At 36.3% G+C, this 24342-nt stretch overlaps 1 long non-coding RNA gene across 1 annotated transcript; it reads left to right on the forward strand.

Moving 5' to 3' along the window:
- The first annotated feature begins 22131 nt into the window (after positions 1-22131).
- Positions 22132-23801, forward strand: LOC131171458 (uncharacterized). Its single transcript, XR_009142126.1, has 3 exons — positions 22132-22242; positions 22986-23041; positions 23602-23801. It is a non-coding gene; the product is annotated as an uncharacterized LOC131171458 (long non-coding RNA).
- Positions 23802-24342: the final 541 nt, after the last annotated feature.

The raw sequence follows: 24342 nt of genomic DNA on the forward strand, positions 1-24342 counted from the left end.
GCAGTACTTAAATTAGGTCATAAGTGTCAAACTATAAACCCAATTGGTATGAGGCCAATGGAGGGTGAAACTAGACACTAAATAGGCCAACTTTCATATGGAAATGTTGCCAAAATTCTGCCTAGAAACTGACCTTAAAAATGACCAAATCCGGAATAGCAACCTTGCAACCTAGATTTTTTACCATATGAATAGTAATCATTAGGGTGACCATAACTCACTCAAAACAGGTCCAATTAACCTGAAATTTTTACCATGGATAGCTTAGATATAGAACTACATTTCTTATGAAGACACCAAAGCTCATAAATGACCAGAACCAAGTCAAATAGCTTGCACAAGTTCGGGTACCAAAACTACTAGGACTAAAAGTGACCTAAAATTGACCAAATTTTGCACTAAAGGTGCAATCTGTCCAACTTTAGTAAATTCACCTTATCTTGGTCTATACAACTTGGAATGACCTGAAATTTTTCCCCACGTGCAATAAGACATAGAGCTACAATTTTGCTTCTTTGACCAGAAGCTAAAAACCAAGAGAAATGGGACTTTAAGCTAGACCAATCTAGCACACCAAAAGTTGAGAATTTGACATTCACTGTCACACCTTATCCCTGATAAGGCATGACATGTTCCCGTAGCATACCTAAGGAATTACTGAAATCCACCTACAGATAACCCATTAGTTATGCTACAAAGGATTTTAAAACAAATCATAACTTTTTATCTTATCAATTCTTTTGCGGAAAACTGCATAAGAATAGTTAAAATTACATGTAAACATTCATTGGAAATAATGATAGACTAAATATTGCAAAAGTTACATTTTCATAAGTCTCAAAGTAAAATACAAAATAGTTACAAATGCAAATTACTTTAGTAATGTAGTACTTTTTAATACAAACTGCTCAATGTCCGTACATCCATACATATAGGTACAAAATACATCCGAAGGAATCACAAGGGTATACCTAACGTAAATACCCATAATCAAGACCAAAATACTGCTTCCAAGTCTCTCACTCGGCAGCCTTCTCCTTTCCCTTACCTGCGACAGCATAAAGAAGCTATCGCTGAGTATATCACTCAGTGGTGCACAACTAATAACTTTAAAACTTAAGGTAAAAATTTCAAAGCATAATAAATCACATTTTTCTTAAGCATGAAAACTTCACAATAGTTCTAAGTCCATAAGAGCCATTTATTAGAATAAAATTGCAAATGAGAAATCACACTTCATAAATCACAATTCACAAAGCATTAGTGTTGCCAATATCAACACACAGTTTAGGCTATGACACAAAATTTCACGATCAGTGTCGTGTTGTACATCACGACCAAGCAATCTCAATCTCACTAACCGTTATTAATGAGGGAAGGGCTAGCTAGTTAATGAGTACTCATGTAGTCTTACCCCACTAACCGTTATTAATGGGAGACATAATCAATATCAATTATAAAACCCCAAGTAGCCATTACTACTGGGCAGTTCCGAAAGGGACTGTCATGCTAACTGGGTTTCAAAACCGTTTCCAAAAATTTCCCACTCAACATTCACATTTACAAATCAATAAACACATTTAAATTCATCATAATATCCATATAAAGGTGGGAACACCCAAATTTCTTAAATGCAAGAGAAAAACCATATTTCAGTCAAAGTAAACTTGTTCAAAGCAAACTCATTCAATTTAACATATTCCAAGCAATTTACAAGTTTAAAAATGAAGAAAAAGTTAGTTGTGCATAAACCTTCAATAATTCTCCTTCCTTGTTACCTACTTCTCCTTGTCCGTTCTAACTTCTTTCTCTACTGAAAATACACAAATAAAATACCTGAATACCAATCTCAATTGCTGCCAAAAACTCATTACATGCATGTCTAATGCATCCCAAGTTAGCTTTGCAAATTTTAGAAAATTTTGGTTTTGGACAACTTGGTGCCCCAATGTTTAATCCTAATTTTTACCTAGTTTTGATCATAATTTGGTGAGGTGTTCTTCATGAAAATTGTTCATCTAGGTCTTAACTTTATTTTCCTTTTTGAATCGCCTAATTCGGAGCTGTGTAGCTCAAGTTATGCCCGAAACAAGATTACTGTTTATATTACTATTCATGCTGCAGATTCAGTTCTGGCAGATTTATCAATCCAACTTCGTTAAGCAATTTGATCAAGTTAAGTCCATAATTTGGCCTAAAGTTCTTCATACGAAATATTCTACTATGTCTTAAGCTTCCATCAGTTCAAGAATCGCAAAAATCAGAGTTTTCTAGAGAGAGTTATGGCCATGCAAAGTTTTCTATTCATATGGTAAATCTGCAGTTCTACAGATTCAGTGATTCAACTTTGCTCAGCAATTTGATTGGGTTAAGTCCATAATTTGGCCTCAAGTTCTTCATATGAAATGTTATACTATGCCTTAGGTTTCCATCAGTTTAAGAATCTCCTAAATCAGAGTTTTCTAGAGAGATTTACGGCCATGCAAAATTTACTGTTCATATAGTCAAATTCTGCAAGTTCCAGAATTGTGTCTCTAAGTTCAAGCCAAGGTTTAGGCAATTTCTGGGCTGTTTCTGGGGTGGGTCTCTTCATGAAAATTCTATCCCTATGTCTTAAGTTTCATTTCCAATTGGTTTCACACCAATTGGAGTTGTGTAGCTCAAATTTATGGGCTGTCAAACACACTGAACTTAGTGTACAAATTCTGCCCTAGGTTTAAAATTTTCATTTCTTCAATTATTCCCTCTAACCAACCTCAATTCACATTTAATTCACCCAAAATGACTATGATTTAGCATTGACACATCAATGGCACTTCCTAGCACAAAATCCAAAATTTTCAAACACCAAAGTTTGTAATTTTCCCTAATCCTACCATTTCGTTACTTCCATTCATCAACCCAATGTTAATTCAAACTAAATAAACCTCAAATGATCATAATTTAACACTACACACACTAATTTCACTCTCTAGCACCAAAACCTAATTTTCCCATGAACCCTAATCTCCCATAATTAAATTTATACGCATTTCATGTAATTTCTTTGCTCTAATCATGCATACTACTTCTACTAAGCTTGATTTCATCATCATTTTCATTGAAATATATCAAACCCTAATTTTTCTCTAATTTAGGTTTCATGCATGTTTCCTTTCATTTTCTTATGAAATTTCATCATAATCTAACTTAATTTAAGGTTTGTATAACAAAATGATCATTAAAGAACTTACCTCTTGATGACTTCCTTCCAACTCCCCAAATCTTCAATTTTCTTCTAATATATTGTTTCCCCTTGCTTTTAATCTCTAAATCAGATATTAATTTGATGCTCTCTACCAATTAGATGCAAAACCCATAGAGGAAAAGCAAGGATTTGAGTTTTGAGAATGGGTGTCAATGGAGAAAGAAGGAAGAAAAAGAAAGAAAGAAAGAAAGAGAGAAGGAGAGAGAGTGGGTGGTAACTAAATGGGAAAGAAAGGGAAGAAATGACTTTTTAATTTGTCTTATCTTTTATATATATTTATTCCCAAAATTAGTTTGTTTCAATTAAAAATTTTAATTGTGTCAAAAATGTCATAAACTTACAATTTTATTTCCTTTCTTTTCTTTTTATATTTACACTAAATTTTCCTTAATATTTCTTCATAATTCCATATTTTATTTTCATTTAATTAAATTGACATTTTGGTTAAAAATCAACTCTTAAAGTAAATCGACCAAAATGCCCCTTATCGGGTCATAATCCCTCTTTGACAATATACCCAGTGAGTCCTTATATTTTTGGATCACTTGAATTTTTATTATGTCTATCTCAATTAATTTTTTATTTATTTTTGGTCCTCAAGGTGTCTTTGAATAGTACAAGTCACGGACAAAAAATGGTACTAATCATAACTCGGAGGTTCGGGGTATTACAATTCTCCCCTTCTTAAAAATAAATTTCGTCCTCGAAATTTACCTGGTCTCAGTCTCTGAATAGTTGTGGGTGTTGTCTACTCATGTCCTTCTCACGCTCCCATGTAGCCTCCTGGCCTGAATGATGGTTCCACAATACTTTGACTAGAGGTATCTGTTTGTTCCTCAGCTGTTTTACCTCATATGCCAAGATCTTTATGGGCTCTTCATCATATGTCAGGTCTGGATTCACCTCAATCTCCTCTACTGGCAAAATGTGAGAGGGGTCTAATCTGTACCTCCTCAATATGGAGACATGGAAGACATTGTGAATCTTTTCCAACTCCGGAGGCAATGCAAGTCTATATGCCAATGGACTCACTCTTTCCAGAACCTCATACGGCCCAATGAAGTAAGGACTAAGTTTCCCCTTTCTACTAAACCTCATGATCCTCTTCCATGAGGAAACTTTCAAGAACACCTTGTCATCCACACTATACCGAATATCTCTTCTCTTTAGGTCAATGTAGGACTTCTGTCTATCCATTGTAACTTTGAGTCTGTCTCTAATGAGCTTAACCTTTTCTTCTGTCTGCTGCACTAATTCTGGACCAATCAACTTTCTCTCGCCCACTTCATCCCAACAAAAGGGAGTTCTACACTTCCTACCATAAAGTGCTTCGTATGGAGGCATTCCGATGCTTGACTGATAACTGTTGTTGTAACACCCCTATGTTCGGTAGTGCATTCTACTGTTCCGGTGATCAGTGTTGTCCGGATAGCTAGGATGCCTAGAACTACACTTCGGTATGAGTGAAGAGACATAAAATAATGAAATGCAAGAAAAGAAATTACAAGAAAAACAAAAGAAAAATAATAGCAAAGAAATGTAACCAATTTAAGCAAGCCGAGAACTCTAGCGATGGGTGACCACACCTGGAAGTCACGGCGTGGACCGTTGACAAGCCCTGGACCGCGGGGAAACCTGGAAAATATTTTTAGGACTTAAATAAATGTCTATTGAAGTATAAATGCCATTAGAAATATCAAAGAAAATTTAATTAATTAGTACAAAGAAAAGTGAGAAATCGAAAAATGGACAAAATCCAGTGTTACCGAAAAATCGGGAATGTAACCCGAACAGGGGCATTGTGCTCATTTGATACGCCGAGTTGTCTTTTGACCTAAATGTCCATGAAAAACATTAGTAGCATTGAAATTTTGAAAATGCCAAAAAAAAAATGAAATGAAATGAAATTTATGAATAAAGTGTCATTAAGGGAACTAAAGGGGGTATAATTAGAAATACTAAAACTTAATTATTATAATAATATTATCATTATTAGTGGGGGTATAAATACACATGTTGAGGCAGATTTCTCCACTAACTAACTCATTTCCTTCAAGCTTCCAACAATGGCCGATTGTCCCTCCCAATTCTCCATGGAAAATTTTCCATGCAAAGCTTAATTCTCTCCCATTTTCAACATAAAACCATAAATTCTCTTCATTAAACTTGGTCCACACCTCTTGGGCAGATTATAGGGAACAAAAAGGAAGAAATTTGGTGAAGTTTTGTCAAGCTCAAATCAAGGTTAGTGTTAATTTTCCTTCCCTTTCTTAATTAATCTTTGAGTTAATGCTGTAATGAGTTGATTTATGGAGAAATTTGAAGAATTGGATGGGTAATTGGTGGACTTCAATTTCGGCAGCCATGGTGATTAAAAGAGTTTGGTTTGTTTTTACATGTATTTGTTGGGGAATGATGTTTATTAGAGTGTTTAAATGTGTAAGAGTTTGATTACCATAGGTATAGTTTGAATTGTGTATGTGAAGTGAGGTTGTGAATTGAAATTGAAAGCTTGATGTATATGTGTAAATTTGGACAGCTTTGGGACAGCCTTGATATGATTAGGAAGACCTTAATTTCATGTATATTTAATGTTGATTAAGAACAATGGGCTATATGTTATTGATCTTGGTTAGTTGGATTAGGTTTGAGCAATTGAATTGTTGTTAGATATGGATTTGATTAATTGAATGTGATGGAGACTTACTTGAGTTGAATTGGTATTTGGACATTTATTAAATTGCTGGACACTTGATTAAGTATATTGTGGATGGATATTGGTTGTATTAAAGTATTGTTGGACAATTGACCTAGATACAATGTGTATGGTGTCCATTAGAAATGTAAAATTTTAATGCAAAGTGTGGTTAGTAAGGGCAGTATGCATTATAGGTTATGAATGAATTTTTTTGGCTCCAATTGGTATGAGACCAATTGGAGGTGAAACGAGGCACAAAATGTGCCAACTTTTATGAAGGAAGCTTACCAAAATTCTGCTTGCAAGGTAACTTGAAAAATGACCAAATCTGGATTAGTGCAATTAAGGCCTGAAAATTGAATATTTGGGCAGCAGTTAGTGTTTTGGCCATAACTCACTCAAAAGAGGTCCAATTGACCTGAAAATTTGACCATGAATAGTTAAGACCTATATCTACAAGTCTTATGAAGACACCAAAGCCCAGAAATGACCATAGGCAAGTCAAAAAGCTTGCACAAGTTCGGGTCCAAAAACTGGCCGAACCTAAAATGACCTAAAATGACCTAAAGTGACCAATTTTGATGCATTTTGACCAGCAATAGTAAAATGAGCATAACTTGGTCTAGTAAACTCAGAATGACCTGAAATTTTGCCCCGTATGCAATAAGACATAGATCTACAAGTTTATAGTTTTGACCAAAGCCCGAAAACCGAGGAAACTAGGTCGTCCGGTTAGGTCAAACTAGTATCTCGGAATCCAGCAAATTGCAAGAAAACGCAATATACAAGGAAATGAATTGGGTAACATGTACCAACCCTAAAAAGACTATTGGATATGACATATTAGTAACATTAAAACCTAATTTACCTAGAATGCATTGAGGGTCGACATATTAGGTTGACTAAGCAAATAATAGAATTCAGTGAATTAATTATCAAGCATTATCGTTAGAGACAGTTTAAATGAGTACTGAAACACTTCAAATTGTGTTTCTCAGTTAGCAAAGACTCAGGGAAAGGGAAGGAAGCACTGAGTCAAGGCTAAGAGACAGTTATCAGAGGTTTGAGCACAACAGTTATTTCTTTTGAATTTTTCAATTGAAATAAATTATGACTATTTGTATATTATTGTTGTCAATTATGGAAATGTGTTTGAATAGATACTTATTGCTTGAAAAGCATTGTAAATGGTTTGAAACTGTGAAAAAATTTATTTAGTGTGATTTGTGAAAATTGAAGTTAATTATGAATTGTGTTGCCATTTTGTGAATGAAATTATAACTTTGGAAAGTTATTGGATTCTCACGAATCATTTGAGTAAATTGTTTGGAATTGATTTTGTGTTCACACTTAGCATGACAGTATCACATTATTCCTCTTCCATTTATGGGGTTGAGATCGTTTATTTTCCTCCCTCTCTGGTTTACCAATTGAGGTTGTAGATCGGATGAGTACTCATTAGCTAGCTAGCCACCTTACTCATTGATTTCAATTAGTGGGGTTGAAGATTGCTTTGTCATGGTGTACAACGCGGCATTGATCGGAAAATTGTGTCATGGCTTAAGGTGTGTATGAATTGGCAACACTGTGTTCTTAAATTATTTGACTAAATTGTATTATTATGAGCTTTGATAATTTGTAAAATAGGGTTTAAATTCTTATTGACATTCACTGTCTTTTGAATTTAACCATGTTTTGACTATTGAGATCTATTGTGATATTGTGAATGTAACATCCTCATTTTCGTAGTCCGTACATTCTACTGTTCTGACGGCTAATGTCTATCCCAGAAAGTCGGAATGTCTGGAACTACACTTCGGTGATAATGAACAGACATAAAATGATGAAATAAATAAGAAGAAAATGCAAGAAAAATCAAGTTCAAATGAAAAGAGAGAAAATGAAGCTAAGTTAAACGAGTCGACAGCGATGCGTGACCGCACTGGGAAGGCCGTTGCTGACCCCACGACCGCGGAGAACCCTCAGAATTTAATTTCGGGACATAAGTAAAGGTCTATTGAAATATAATTGACACTAGAATTATTAAATAAAAATTAATGAATTAGTACAAAGAAAAACGAAAAATCGAGAAACAGACAAAAAATCGGTGTTACCGAAAAATCGGGAATATAGCCTGAAGTGGGATATTTTGGTCATTTGACACCTAGAGTTGCCTTTTGACCTCAATGTCCATTAAAAATAAATGATATTACACTTAGAGAATGTCATGAAAAATTAAATTGTGATACATTATAAGAATAGTGAAAGAAATGGGGGATAAAATCCAATTTATGAAACTTTGAATAATTAACATTTAAAATCCAAGTTAGTGCTCCACTAACTCTTAATTTGGGACACTTAAATATTCCTTTGGCACAGCAGAACCATCATCTTCAACCTTGAGAAATAACCAGCCAAGAGAAATGAAGTTCACCATGGAAATCACCATGGATGCCCCACATGCAACCTCCATGGGTGCATGATCAAGCCACCATTTCTACTTAGTTCCTTTATTAAAGCTTGCACACACACCTTGGGCAGTATGTTGGAAGCAAAAAGAAGAGGATTTGATGAAGTTTTGGTGAAGCTCAAAAAAGGTTAGTGCTAGTTTTTCATCCCTTGCTTCTTTAAAGTTTGTATTAAGGTTGAGATGAGTTGGATGGTGAAGATATTTGAAGGATTCGATGAGTTATTGATATATTCAATTTTGGACAGCCATGAAAGATTATTGTAGTTGAGTTTTTCTTACCTCTAATGGATGGAAATTAAGGTTGATTAACTTAAATGGAAGTGGTAGTAAGTTAATATCCAATGATGTGCATGTTCGTGCTTGAATTAAGGGTTTGAATATGGGTCTTGATGCTTTGGCAAACTGCCATGTTTGGTAGCCTATTAAATCATGAATTTGTGTGTGAATATGTAGTTTATTAATGAAATATGCTACTATTAAATTGTGGGCAGTATGTGTAAGTGATATTGAAGTATGATTATGTTGAAGTGTATGTGTAATATTGACATTGAGATATGTTGAATTTTGGTGGAAGTGAATGTTGAACTTAATAGTGAATTATGTGCATTGAGCACTTGAATATTCTACCCAAAATTGTTGCTGGAATTGTGTGCAATATATATATGGAAGTGTTATTGATTGAATATTGAAGTAATGAGGAGGAGAAGGAACATCAAATTGGAAGTGTATGTGCTTTGTGCAGGTTGTGTATTGAAGGCAGTACCTAAATTAGGCCATAAGTGCCAAACTGTGAAACCAATTGGTATGAGGCCAATGGGGGGTTAAACTAGACACCAAATAGGCCAACTTTCATGTAGAAATGTTTCCAAAATTCTGCCTAGAAACTGACCTTAAAAATGACCCAATCCGGAATAGCAACCTTGCAACCCAGATTTTTGACCATATGAACAGTAGTCATTAGGATGACCATAACTCACTCAAAACAGGTCCAATTGACCTGAAATTTTTACCATGAATAGTTTAGACATAGATTTACAATTCCTATGAGACACCAAGGCCCAGAAATGGCCAGAACCAAGTCAAATGGCTTGCACAATTTCGGGTACAAAAATTGCCGAACCAAAAGTGACTTAAAATTGACCAAATTTTGCACCAAAGGTGCAATCTGTCTAGCTTTAGTAAATTGACCCTATCTTGGTATATACAACTCATAATGACCTGAAATTTTGCCCCGAGTGCAATAAGACATAGAGCTACAATTTTTCTTCTTTGACTAGAAGCTAAAAAGCAAGAGAAATAGGACTTTAAGCTAGACAAATATAGCACACAAATATTGAGAAATTGACCAAATTTTGCACCAAAGGTGCAATCTGTCCAGCTTTAGTAAATTGACCATATCTTGGCCTATACAACTCATAATGACCTGAAATTTTGCCCCGAGTGCAATAAGACATAGAGCTACAATTTTTTTTTTCTTTGACCAAAAGCTTAAAACCAAGAGAAATAGGACTTTAAGCTAGACCAATCTAGCACACTAAAATTGAAAATTGGTAATTACATAAAATGATGCTTGAAGTGATTTGGCAATGAATGCCAACTTGTGAAAAGGGTAAATTGCATTTATATTGGCAACATATTGAATTGTAAATTGTAACATGTTGATGCTAGAATCAACCTAATCATGATGCATAAAAAGGTCAATAATTTTATTGACCAGTGAAAGGCATAAAGATGTATAAACCCTGTGAATAAAGAATTAAATATGTGACATTGTAATATGCCCTAATTTGCCTAGTTGACTAGTTTGGATAGGTTGGCATGCCAATATGATTTTGATAGTTGTTCTGTAAGTGACTTTACGTCATATTGTGTTTTATGGCTTATTATGCCATACTATGATTTTAATAGCCTATGGCTATACAGATTGTGTTATTATACTCGGCTTAATGCCTGATTGATTATATGGCTTTTTAGCCACACTGTTTGCACACCGGGAGATACTTTGTGACCGATGGTGTGACGGCCCGAGGTACTAGGTACCCAGTGCTAGTATATCCGTTTATCCAGTCTGGTCAGTGTATAGGCTATATGGGCAGTCATTTAAAACATTATTCAATTCAGGAAGCTAAGTTAAGTTAAGTATAATGAAATTTCAGTACAATTAAATTAAGTATTGAATAAATGAGTAAAAGAGATTAGCAAAAGAAACATAACAAAAATATAAATTGCAGAACAGTAGAGACTTGAAATACAATACAGTTAGAATAATTTGTATACTGGGTAGTATTACTGAAAAGTTATAAACTAAGCACTTCCAAAGAGGAACAAACTAGTACATAAGATCATTGATACTAGAAGTACCATACCAAATTAAATTGATTCATGAGTATTCGAATTATGATTTATTTCTTTCTTTATTTTTATATATTATTTCTTGTTATACTATTGCACCACTAAGCAGAAATTCTTAGCGCGATGAATTGCTTCCTCGCGCAGGTACTGAAGGTAAAACCAGTAGACTGTCGACTGAGATTTTTGGAGTCCAGATCTGCAGAAGTGTCAGAAGAGTTCAAGATTGTCACCTCCTCAGCAATGCATGTAGATAGGGCTCATAATTATACATGTTATGTATTTTGTTCATTCTAAGAATATTGTAATTTCATTTGTATATCCTATACTTGACAAATTTATGTACTTAATTAGAAAATTATGTAAGTTAATGAAATGTAAGAATTCTTATGTCTGAATTGATTGTCTAATCATAATGATTCTGAATGAGATTGAGTTTAAGAAATTTTGAGAAACTAATGAGATATTATTGAGATAAATTGAGCTATGAATTTGAAAATGTTGTGAATTGTCTTTGGCAGGTTCAGAAGAACTGTTAGTCCAAATTACAGCCGACATTTTGTCAGATTATCGTTAAAATTTTTGAAATTTCCAAATTAGTTAGATTTTGATAAAAGTAAAAATAGCCTAAACCTTAAATAAAGTTCTTGAATAAATAAATCAAGAACTGTAATGAAATCAGTTAAGATCAGGTGCTCCGGCACTCCGTGTAACACACTTTGCTTGGCTACACTGTAGACGGGCGAGGGGTGTTACAGTGAAATGGAGTTCAAATTCTTTATGACATTCATTATCTTGAATTTAACTATGGTTTAAGTATCCACTATTTATATGACTTATGATTTGTGATTTAAAGTTGTATTTGGTTAATGTTGTGCACCACTGAGACATTGTCTCAGCGATAGCTTTTCATTGCTGTCGCAGGTAGACAGACGGACAGGGCAGCAGATTAGGCTGCTAGTGCATTCAGCGAGAGATCATCGGGTATATTGAGTATACCACATTTTGCATTTTGTACTGTAATGTATGTTCACTGTATGTATATATTGTTCTTGGTTTTGAGCAGCTGTAAATTAAAATTGTACATTGAAGTTGTAAAATAATTATGAGTTATTTTGACTTGTAAAATTTGTACTATATTTCTTTTATCTCATCCTTTGGAAATATTGAAAAGTTATTGTGGATTTGAGTTGATAAATATATTGTGTTGATTAAATTTTGGAGTTTGAGATTGAGAAATATATTTGAAGTGCTTTTTACAGGTTTTTGAAGAACTATTTTATTCAAAATACAGAGGGTACTCTGCCAACATTTTTACAGAAATTCCTAATAATTCAAATGTGTTAGCTCATTCCGTTCAGTTAAAAAAAAATTTAACACTTGTAAATAGTGCTCACCACTGTAAAAAAGAAGTAAGAAAAGTTTTAAAATCCCTTGTAGCGTATTTAATGGGTTATCAGCAGATGAAGTTGGTAATTCATTAGGTATACTACGGGATCATGTTATGCCTTACAGAGGGGTAAGGTGTGACATGTTTTAGTGGTATCAGAGCTAATTTTTAAATTCTGTTTTCACCGGTTACTTGAATATTCTTTCTTCATAGTACAACTGCTCAATATCATTGTTTGATACATACAGTACATTACATTATAAATATGCACTAACGGGAGGAAATCTCCTTGTGTTATTTGTTCAGGAGGTCTAAGATCCTCGCATTGACTATGGAAGAGGGTGATCATTCAGTCGATCAATCGATGGAGGCTGAGGTACAAGGGGATGCCCCAGCCCTACACAACATCAGTGGTTCAGCAGCACCAGCCCCTGCAGTACCGCAGTTTCCTGCTCAGTTCTCTTAGCAGATGGCTGCAATGTTCCAACAAATGGCTAGTAATGTGCCTACTCAAGTCCCAATACAGACACCAGTGGTACAACCACAGTCTTCTGCGAGGCAGTATGACAAATTGATGAAATATGGGGCTACAGAGTTCAAGGGGACAGTAGATCCTCTAGAGGCAGAGCAGTGGTTAGAGAGGATGGATAGGGTATTCAAGAAGCTACATTGTACAGAGGAGCTCTGATTTGAATACTCAGTATCTCTACTACAGGGGGATGCTTATGACTAGTGGAAAACCATTCCCCACAGTCTGGTAGAATCTGCAGTGCTAACATGGAATGACTTTCTCAGGGAATTCAGATAAAAATATGTCGCTGATGCTTATGTAGACCAGAAGCTGCAAGAGTTCCTAACTCTAAAACAGGGGAGTAGATCAGTGGCTGAATATGAAAGGGAATTTTCCCACCTAAGCCATTATGCAGTAAGTCTACTTTCTACCAGCAGGGAGAGATGCAAGAGGTTTGAAACAGGCTTGAAGCCCAGTATCAGATCACAAGTAGTCAGATTCAAACACACTAACTTCTCTGAACTTATTTCTCAAGCCCTAGAGTTAGAAAGAATTGAATCTGAAGCAGCTCCTGAGAAAAAGAAATCAGAGAAGACATAGAAAGAGGGAAAATCAGTAGAATAGAGTTCCAGTGGTCCTACTGGAAAGAGGAAGAACCATGGGGGACACAGCAGAGGTGGCAAGAAGGCTGGTAGGGGAAGATATTTAGGACAAAAACCTCCTCTATCGGGTCACCAGAGTACCAGAGTTTCCTACTCTCCCCGCCAATGTGAAACTTGTGGAAGATATCATAGTGGGATATGCTACAAGGCTATTGGAGCCTGTTATAACTGTGGAGGCATAGGACACTTTGCCAAGGACTGCACCAGTACTCGCAGAGTTGGACCACCTCCTACTACTGTAGAAGGGTCAGTTCAGAGCCCTATCACCAGAAGTTCACAACCACCCAGCAGAGGTAGAGGCAGGGTAAGAGGCAGCCCAGCAGGCAGCCAAGGCACAGTGAAACAATCAGAGCAAGACAGTGCTTCGGTTAGAGTCTATGCAATGAGACAGAGAGAAGAGGCCGAGACATCTGATGTTGTGGCTGGTACCTTCTGAACCTTTAATCAAGATGTGTTTGTGTTATTTGATCTGGGTTCTACCTATTCTTATGTGAGTGCTAGCATCATTGATTGCATTGTTGTTCCATGTACAAAAATGGACTTTGAGGTGCTAGTAACAAGTCCGCTAGGACAGGAGGTCAGGGTTAATAGAATGTATAGGGATTGTCCTTTGGTGATCCAAGGACACACTTTTCTGTCTGATTTCATTGAAATGCCCTTTAGAGATTATGATATCATCTTGGGCATGGATTGGTTAGCCAGGCATCATGCCATGATTGACTGTAGGCTGAAGACAGTCACTTTTGGTCTCCCTCAGTACAGTGATGTGGTAATACATGGGGAGAGGTAGCTATTGCCATCAAACATTATTTCGGCTGCACTAGCCAGAAAAATGATCATAAAGGGGTATGAAGCATACTTGGCACATGCGGTAGACACCCAAGTGGGGAGTCCAGTATTGAGGGACATCCCTACAGTATATGACTTTCCAGATGTGTTTTCTGATGAATTGCCAAGATTACCTCCGAAAAGAGAAGTGCAGTTTGAAATTAATGTTATGCCTGGTGTGGATCCAATTTCCATAACACCATACAGAATGGCACCGGCAGAGTTGAAGAAGTTGAAGATACAGTTGTAAGAACTACTTGAAAAGGGCTTCATTCACCCTAGTGTGTCACTTCAGGGAGCGCCAGTATTGTTTGTTAAGAAGAAAGATGATACTCTCTGCTTATGTATTGACTACCGGCAGTTGAATAAGGTGACAATAAAGAATAGATATCCATTGCCTCGCATTGATGATCTGTTTGATAAGTTGAAGGGTGCAGCTGTATTCTCCAAAATTGATTTGCGATTTGGTTATTATCAGTTGAAGGTGCAAGAGCAGAGTGTTCCAAACACTATTTTCATAACTCGATATGGCCACTATGAGTTCCTAGTAATGCCATTCGGGTTAACAAATGCTCCAGCTACTTTTATGGATCTGATGAACACTATCTTTAGACCATATCTCTATCATTTTGTGATGGTGTTTATTGATGACATTTTGATATATTCGAGGAATGCAGAGGAGCATGATAGACAACTGCGGATTGTACTGCAGACTTTAAGGGAGAAACAGCTATATGCCAAATTGTCAAAATGTGAATTTTGGCTTAAAGAAATCTCCTTTTTGGGATATGTTGTGTCAGCTGAAGGGATCAAGGTAGATTCCAGCAAGGTAGAAGCTATCCTTAATTGGAAGCCGCCCAGGAACATCACAGAAATTCGTAGTTTTAGGTTTAATGGATATTACCGTCGGTTTGTGAAGGGGTTTTCTATGTTATCTTCTCCACTGACCAAGCTGCTTCGGAAAGATGTAAAATTTCAGTGGACAGATAAATGCCAGCAAAGTTTTGATGAGTTGAAGAGGTGTTTGACTGAAGCTCTAGTCCTTACTTTACCTACTCCGGGTAAAGAATATACAATTTATAGTGATGCTTCGCACAATGGGTTAGGCTATGTACATATTCAAGATCGGATTGTCATTGCTTATGCATCACGCCAGCTGAAACCGCATGAGAGGAATTACCCAACACATGATTTTGAGCTAGCAGCTATTGTTTTTGCTCTTAAGATCTGGAGAAACTATTTGTATGGGGAGAAATGCTACAGTTACACAGATCACAAGAGCTTGAAGTACTTAGGCACCCAGAAGGAATTGAATTTGAGGCAGAGGAGATGGTTAGAACTGATTAAAGACTATGATTGCTTAATAGACTATCAGCCAGGGAAAGCAAATGTGGTGGCTGACGCCTTAAGTTGCAAGACTATGACAAGTCTCAGAGTTTCTCCTTTGTCCATGGTATATGAATTGAAAGCACAACATGCTAGTTTAGAGATTGATGATGAGGGACAGACAGTAGTTGCATGGCATGTACAGCCAGTGTTGATTGATCATATCAGAATGGCTACTCGGAGTGATGATAAATATCAGAAGCTACTGAAAGAAGTCCAGCAGGTCAAGAAACCTGAATTATCTATAAGAGATGATGGTTTATTGCTACATCAGGGCAGAATGTGCATTCCTAGTGATGTGGAATTAAGACAGATCATTATGAAGGAAGCACATGAGTCTCCTTTTGCTATGCACCCTGGTGGAACTAAAATGTACAGAGGGCTGAAAAAGCATTACTGGTGGATGGGCATGAAGAGGGATATAGCTAAATTTGTTTCCAAATGCCTAACTTGTCAGCAAGTAAAGGCATAATATTAAGTTTCAGCTGGTTTGTTACATCCTTTGTCAGTACCAAAGTGGAAATGGGAATGGATAACTATGGATTTTGTTACAGGACTTCTGAGGACACAGAATAGTCATGATGCAGTATGGGTTATAGTTGATAAACTAACCAAGTCTGCTCACTTTTTGCCACTTCGGATGGACTATAGCCTGGAGAGATTGGCCAGATTGTACATATATGAGATTGTAAAACTGCATGGAGTGCCAGTATCGATTGTATCTGACAGAGATCCTAGGTTCACTTCTAGATTATGGGGTAGTCTATAGAGAGCCCTAGGAACTAGATTGAACTTCAGCACAGCATTCCACCCAGAGACAGATGGCCAGTCTAAAGGGGTTATTCAGGTATTGGAGGCTATGCTACGGGCTTGTGTGATTGAGTTTGAAGGTAGTTGGGATACACACTTGCCTTTGATTGAGTTTGCTTATAACAACAGCTACCAATCAAGCATTGGGATGCCTCCATTTGAAGCTTTGTATGGCAGAAAGTGTAGAACTTCCTTATGTTGGGATGAAGTAGGTGAAAGGAAGATGATTGGGCCAGAAATTGTTCAGCAGACAGGGGAAAAGATCAGATTGATCAGAGATAGACTCAAGGCTGCATCAGATCGTCAGAAGTCTTATGTTGATATGAAGAGAAGAGATATTGAATATGCAGTGGGTGATAAGGTATTCCTCAAAGTTTCTCCTTGGAAGAGGATTATGTGATTTGGCAGAAAGGGGAAACTGAGTCCTCGTTTCATCGGACCATATGAGGTTCTAGAAAGAGTACTTCCTTTGGTATATCGGTTGGCATTACCTCCGGAGTTAGCAAGGATACACAGTGTCTTTCATGTGTCCATGTTAAGGAGGTACAGATCAGACCCATCTCATGTACTATCAGTTGAAGAGATTGAGGTAAATCCAGAACTCTCATATGAGGAAGAACCCATAGAAATTCTGGCTTATGAGTTGAAGCAGCTAAGGAACAAACAGATACACCTAGTTAAAGTGCTGTGGAACCATCATTCAGGCCAGGAAGCTACTTGGGAACGTGAAGAGGATATGAGGAGACAGCACCCACAGCTGTTCAGAGACTAATCCCAGGTAAAATTTCGAGACGAAATTTATTTTAAGGGGGAGAAAATTGTAACACCCTATGTTCGGTAGTGCATTCTACTATTCCGGTGACCAATGTTGTCTGGACAGCTAGGATGCCTAGAACTACACTTTAATATGAGTGAAGAGACATAAAATAATGAAATACAAGAAAAGAAATTACAAAAAAAACAAATGAAAAATAATAGCAAAGAAATGTAACCAAGTTAAGCGAGCTGAGAACTCTAGCGATGGGTGACCGCACCCGGAAGTCACGGCGTGGACCGTTGACTAGCCCTGGACCACGGGGAACCTGGAAAATATTTTTAGGAATTAAATAAATGTCTATTGAAGTATAAATTTCATTAGAAATATCAAAGAAAAATTAATTAATTAGTACAAAGAAAAGTGAGAAATCAAAAAATGGACAAAATCTGGTGTTACCGAAAAATCGGGAATGCAACCCGAACAGGGGCATTGTGGTCATTTGACACCCCGAGTTGTCTTTTGACCTAAATGTCCATGAAAAACATTAGTAGTGTTAAAATTTTGAAGATGCCAAAAAAAAATGAAATGAAATGAAATTTATGTATAAAGTGTCATTAAGGGAAATAAAGGGGGTATAATTAGAAATACTAAAACTTGATTATTATAATAATATTACCATTATTAGTGGGGGTATAAATACACATGTTAAGGCAGATTTCTCCACTAACTAACTCATGTCCTTCAAGCTTCCAACAATGGCCGATTGTCACTCCCAATTCTCCATGGAAAATTTTCCATGCAAAGCTTAATTCTCTCCCATTTTCAACATAAAACCATAAATTCTCTTCATTAAACTTGGTCCACACCTCTTGGGCAGATTATAGGGAACAAAAAGGAAGAAATTTGGTGAAGTTTTGTCAAGCTCAAATCAAGGTTAGTGTTAATTTTCCTTCCCTTTCTTAATTAATCTTTGAGTTAATGTTGTAATGAGTTGATTTATGGAGAAATTTGAAGAATTGGATGGGTAATTGGTGGACTTCAATTTTGGCAGCCATGGTGATTAAAAGAGTTTGGTTTCTTTTTATTTGTATTTGCTGGGGAATGATGTTTATTAGAATGTTTAAATGTATAAGAGTTTGATTACCATAGGTATAGTTTGAATTGTGTATGTGAAGTGAGGGTGTGAATTGAAATTGGAAGCTTGATGTATATTTGTAAATTTGGACAGCTTTGGGACAGCCTTGATATGATTAGGAAGACCTTAATTTCATGTATATTTAATGTTGATTAAGAACAATGGGCTGTATGTTATTTATCTTGGTTAGTTGGATTAGGTTTGAGCAATTGAATTGTTGTTAGATATGGATTTGATTAATTGAATATGATGGAGACTTACTTGAGTTGAATTGGTATTTGGACATTTATTAAATTGCTGGACACTTGATTAAGTATATTGTGGATGGATATTGGTTGTATTAAAGTATTGTTGGACAATTGACCTAGATACAATGTGTATGGTGTCCATTAAAAATGTAAAATTTTAATGCGAAGTGTGGTTAGTAAGGGCAGTATACATTGTAGGTTATGAATGAATTTTTGTGGCTCCAATTGGTATGAGACCAATTAGAGGTGAAACTAGGCACAAAATTTGCCAACTTTCAAGAAGGAAGCTTACCAAAATTCTGCTTGCAAGGGAACTTGAAAAATGACCAAATCCGGATTAGTGCAATTAAGGCTTGAAAATTGACCATTTGGGCAACAGTTAGTGTTTTAGCCATAACTCACTCAAAACAGGTCCAATTGACTTGAAATTTTGACCATGAATAAGACCTATATCTAAAAGTCTTAGGAAGACACCAAAGCCCAGAAATAACCATAGGCAAGTCAAAAATCTTGCACAAGTTCAGGTCCAAAAACTGGCTGAACCTAAAATGAATTAAAGTGACCAATTTTGATGCATTTTGATCAGCAATAGTAAAATGACCATTACTTGGTCTAGTAAACTCAGAATGACCTGAAATTTTGCCCCACATGCAATAAGACATATATCTACAAGTTTGTAGTTTTGACCAAAACCCAAAAACCAAGGGAACTAGGTCGTCCGGCTAGGTCAAACTAGTATCCCGGAATCCAGCAAATTGCAAAAAAATGCAGTATACATGGAAATGAATTGGGTAACATGCACCAACCCTAAAAGACTATTGGATGTGACATATTAGTAACATTAAAACCTAATTTACCTAGAATGCATCGAGGGTCGACATATTAGGTTGACTAAGAAAATAATAGAATTCAGTGAATTAATTATCAAGCATTACTGTTAGAGACAGTTTAAATGAGTACTGAAACACTTCAAATTGTGTTTCTCAGTTAGCAAAAACTCAGGGAAAGGGAAGGAAACACTAAGTCAAGGCCAGGAGACAGTTATCAGAGGTTTGTGCACAACAGTTATTTCTTTTGAATTTTTCAATTGAAATAAATAACGACTATTTGTATATTATTGTTTTTAATTATGGAAATGTGTTTGAATGGATACTTATTGCTTGAAAAGCATTGTAAATGGTTTGAAACTGTGGAAAAATTTATTTAGTGTGATTTGTGAGAATTGAAGTTAATTATGAATTGTGTTGCCATTTTGTGAATGAAATTATGACTTTGGAAATTTATTGGATTCTCACAAATCATTTGAATAAAATGTTTGGAATTGATTTTGTGTTCACACTTAGCATGACAATATCACATTATTCCTCCTCCATTTATGGGGTTGAGATCGTTTATTTTCCTCCCTCTCTGGTTTACCAGTTGAGGTTGTAGATCGGATGAGTACTCATTAGCTAGCTTGCCACCTCCCTCATTGATTTCGATTAGTGGGGTTGTAGATTGCTTTGTCATGGTGTACAACGCGGCATTGATCGGAAAATTGTGTCATGGCTTAAGTTGTGTATGAATTGGCAACACTGTGTTCTTAAATTATTTGACTAAATTGTGTTATTATGAGCTTTGATAATTTGTAAAATGGAGTTTAAATTCTTATTGACATTCACTGTCTTTTGAATTTAACCATGTTTTGACTATTGAGATCTATTGTGATATTGTGAAATGGAGTTCAAATTCTTTATGACATTCATTGTCTTGAATTTAACTATGGTTTAAGTATCCACTATTTATATGACTTATGATTTGTGATTTAAAGTTGTATTTAGTTAAAGTTGTGCACCTCTGAGACATTGTCTCAGCGATAGCTTTTCATTGCTGTTGCAGGTAGACAGACGGACAGGGCAGCAGATTAGACTCCTAATGCATTCAGTGAGAGATCATCGGGTATATTGAGTATACCACATTTTGCATTTTGTACTATAATGTATGTTCACTGTATGTATATATTATTCTTGGTTTTGAGCAGCTATAAATTAAAATTGTACATTGAAGTTGTAAAATAATTATGAGTTATTTTGACTTGTAAAATTTGTACTATATTTCTTTTATCTCATCCTTTGGAAATATTGAAAAGTTATTGTGGATTTGAGTTGATAAATATATTGTGTTGATTAAATTTTGGAGTTTGAGATTGAGAAATATATTTGAAGTGCTTTTTACAGGTTTTTGAAGAACTATTTTATTCAAAATACAGAGGGTGCTCCGCTAACATTTTTACAGAAATTCCTAATAATTCAAATGTGTTAGCTCGTTCCCTTCAGTTCAAAAAGAAAATAAATTAACACTTGTAAATAGTGCTCACCACTGTAAAAAAGAAGTAAGAAAAGTTTTAAAATCCCTTGTAGCGTATTTATTGGGTTATCAGTAGACAAAGTTGGTAATTCATTAGGTATATTACGGGATCATGTTATGCCTTACAGAGGGGTAGGGTGTGACAGTTGTTTTAGGCAAATTCAATTAAAGGCAAGTGTGTGTCCCAACTCCCTTCAAAGTCAATCACACAAGCTCGAAGCATATCCTCCAAAATCTAAATAATCCTTTCAGACTGGCTATCTGTCTGTGGATGGAATGTTGTATTGAAGTTCAATCTAGTCCCTAAGGCTTTTTGGAGACTACCCCAGAATCTAAAAGTGAACCTAGGATCTCTATCAGACACAATAGACACTGGCACTCCATGCAACCTCACTACTTCATCAATGTACAGTTTGGCCAATTTTTCCAGGCTGTAATCCATCCTCACTGGCAAAAAGTGTGCAGACTTGGTCAATCTATCAATAATAACCCAAATTGCATCATGATTCTTTTGTGTACATGGAAGTCCTATCATGAAATCCATAGTGATTCTTTCCCATTTCCACTCGGGAATTGGCAACTGCTGTAGCAACCCTGCAGGCATTTGGTGTTCTGCCTTTACTTGCTGACAAGTTAGGCATTTGGTAACATTTTCTGCAATGACTTTCTTCATTCCTCTCCACCAATAGTTCTCTTTCACACTACTGCACATTTTGTGTAACAACCCAAAAAAAAAAAAAAAATTTGAAAATTGGGATTGGCGTGTGACAGTGGGTTTGGGAAAGCAGCCTTTTATTAAAAAAAAAAAAAAAAAGTTTCAAAAATCGGGAGGAGGAAAACCCCCCCTCCCCCATTTCTCTTCTTTCCCTCTCCTTCCCTTTCTTCTTCTTCTTCCTTTCTCCGGCCAGGCGGCGACGCCCCAGCAGCTCCCACCGCGGCGACCCTCGGCGACCACCGTGACCACCGAAGCGGCAAGAGAGGGAGAGGAGAGAGAAAACGCGCATAGTGGGCAGCGGCTTTCCGGCGCGATTCCGGCTTCGTCCGACGTCCGATCGAGGCGATTCCGGTGGCGTTGGAAAGCTTGTTCCGAGAGCTTTCTTTTGACACCAATTTTGAAGCAAATGGAGGTCGGATGAGTGAGATATGGAGGAGAGAAGTTTCGGATTTTTCAAGCTTTTTCGTCAGATCTACGACGATCCGACCGTTGGATCGACGATCCGAGACCACATATGGATTGAGGAAGAGGAGAGGAATATGGTGGTATGATTAGATCCGGCAAATGTCGCCGGCGATCGCCACCGCATGCGGTGGTGCCGGCGGTGGTCCGGCGAGCTATGAAGATGGTTCAACTTCCAGAGGCTTCCTCATAAATTTTCGGAATTTTTGAGACACAGATAAACTTCGGGTAAGACAATTTTTATTATTTCTCTATCTGTAGAGTATAAATACAGTGTTTCTTAAACAGGAAAAATTGGAGAAAAATTCTAAGAAAAATATATGATGAAAGTAAAATTATTTGGAGATATTCTATGGTGTTAGTTGAATTTTTGGGTGATCGTAGAATATTTTTGAGAAATATGGATGGATTTTAGTTAAATTTTAAGCATATAGGCATATAAGATTGTTTGAAATTAAGATGTTTAAATTTTATATGATTGGTTGAAGCTTGAGGATGGAGGTTTAAATATGTGAATATTAAATTGGGTTGAATTAATAATATGTTAGCTGTTGGAAACTTATGGAATTGAGTAAAATTCTTGAATAAAATATTCATGGGTGACTAGAAAATTACAATTCATTTTGCAATAGCCTTATAATATTATTAAGGACCGCGGGGCAAAATTTTAGAATTTTTAGAGCTTGTTTGAGTGGATTTTTGAAAAATGTCAATTATAGGGACTAAAACGTAATTTTTAAGATTTTGAGTATTGTCTGATTTGGAGGGCCCAGGAGGGGCCATGTGATATTGATGAGATATGATTGTGGGAATTGAGAATTTAGAAGTGTTATTTGAGCATTTTTGCAGGTTGGGTAGGTCCCAGGTATAGGGGAGACTCTGCCGGATTTTCGGCATGAATTAGGCTGTCTATTGCCTCTTTAGATTTTTATGTTAACTTAGTACTAATAAATTTATAATTTAATTATTAGGTGATCGAGGTCAGCTATTTTCTGCATCCAGCAGCCACAATAGTCATCGGTGTACTGTGAGTAAAATATTAATTTTAATTGTAATTTCGATATTATTATATGTTCAGCATGCCCATGCATCACTTATATGCATATATTTATGTAGTTAAACTCTAGGCACGATTTATGATGCATTGATAAATGTTAAAGTGCCATGTATGTGTTGTGGTAATTTGGAGCAGTGTGCGTGCGTGTGATGTGGTGTGGACTATGGATAAGACGGGTAGACACGGCTTGAGTTCTTCGCTGGGACCCGGTCCTTCGGGGTAGACACGGCTTGAGTTCTTCGCTGGGACCCCGATTTGGTATTTAAGTGGAAGTCCGAGCTGAGTTCTTCGCTGGCACCAGGTTGGATTTAAGAGAGCTGTATAGGGGATCAGCTCCCATATATTATGATTGATGATACAGGGTGCGTGAGTGCTCCAAATTACTTTTTGATGTTATGATGTGAAAATGTTGTTGATGTTGCATTTCACTCTACAGGGTGCATTAGTTTTAGATAGTTATAGAGATTATGGTTAAAATTGATATTTTACTCTCTAAGTCGAACGCTCACTCCTGTTCAATATTTTTCCAGGCCACAGGAGGAGTTATTTTACAGAGCAACCTGTTTTCTTCCTCGCAGGTTTAACGTCGATTATTTAATTCTATTATTATTCTCTAAATTTGTAATTTAGGACTCCGCATGTGCTAGTAGTAGCATTAAGCCTGTCAGGGACTGTATGAATTCAAGTTTTTGTATTAATAAATGAAAAGAAAAATTATATGAGTTTTAAATGGTTATAAATGAGGTAACAGGGTTGAGCTGGGCTCCCCTAATTTTTATTTCTGATAATTTATGGGCTAAGTTGGCCCGAAATATAATTTTAACAGTTTAATTTAAATTATGTTATGTGCATATTGGGCCTAAATTGTGGGCCTGGTTATGGATTTGAGGAATAGTTAGGCTTACTACGGGCCTCGGGGGCTTTAAGCTGGCCCAGGTCCTAGTGCCGGTCCGGCCCATAGGTTGGGTCGTGACAAATGTGGTATCAGAGCTTAGGCTCTAGATTCATGGGAAATAATATAATTGGGAGTGTAAAAAAGAGTCTTGTTAGGATGTTACATGCGAAGTATAGGATTCTGTTTTGTCTTTTCTGTAATTCTTTGTTTCTAGATTCTGCGTTATACCTCGGGAAATATAAAAGTGCCTCAATTAGTGTCTTGATTTTCGTGGAGTACACAGAAATGTGAAATAGAGTTAGTAGACATGTGAGGTCTATCATGAGGATACGTACTCCAAAAAATGCTATGTTTCTATCTGTATGGGTTTAAATGG

This window comes from Hevea brasiliensis, chromosome 12 (genome assembly GCF_030052815.1).
Source record: "Hevea brasiliensis isolate MT/VB/25A 57/8 chromosome 12, ASM3005281v1, whole genome shotgun sequence".
Taxonomy (NCBI): domain Eukaryota; kingdom Viridiplantae; phylum Streptophyta; class Magnoliopsida; order Malpighiales; family Euphorbiaceae; genus Hevea; species Hevea brasiliensis.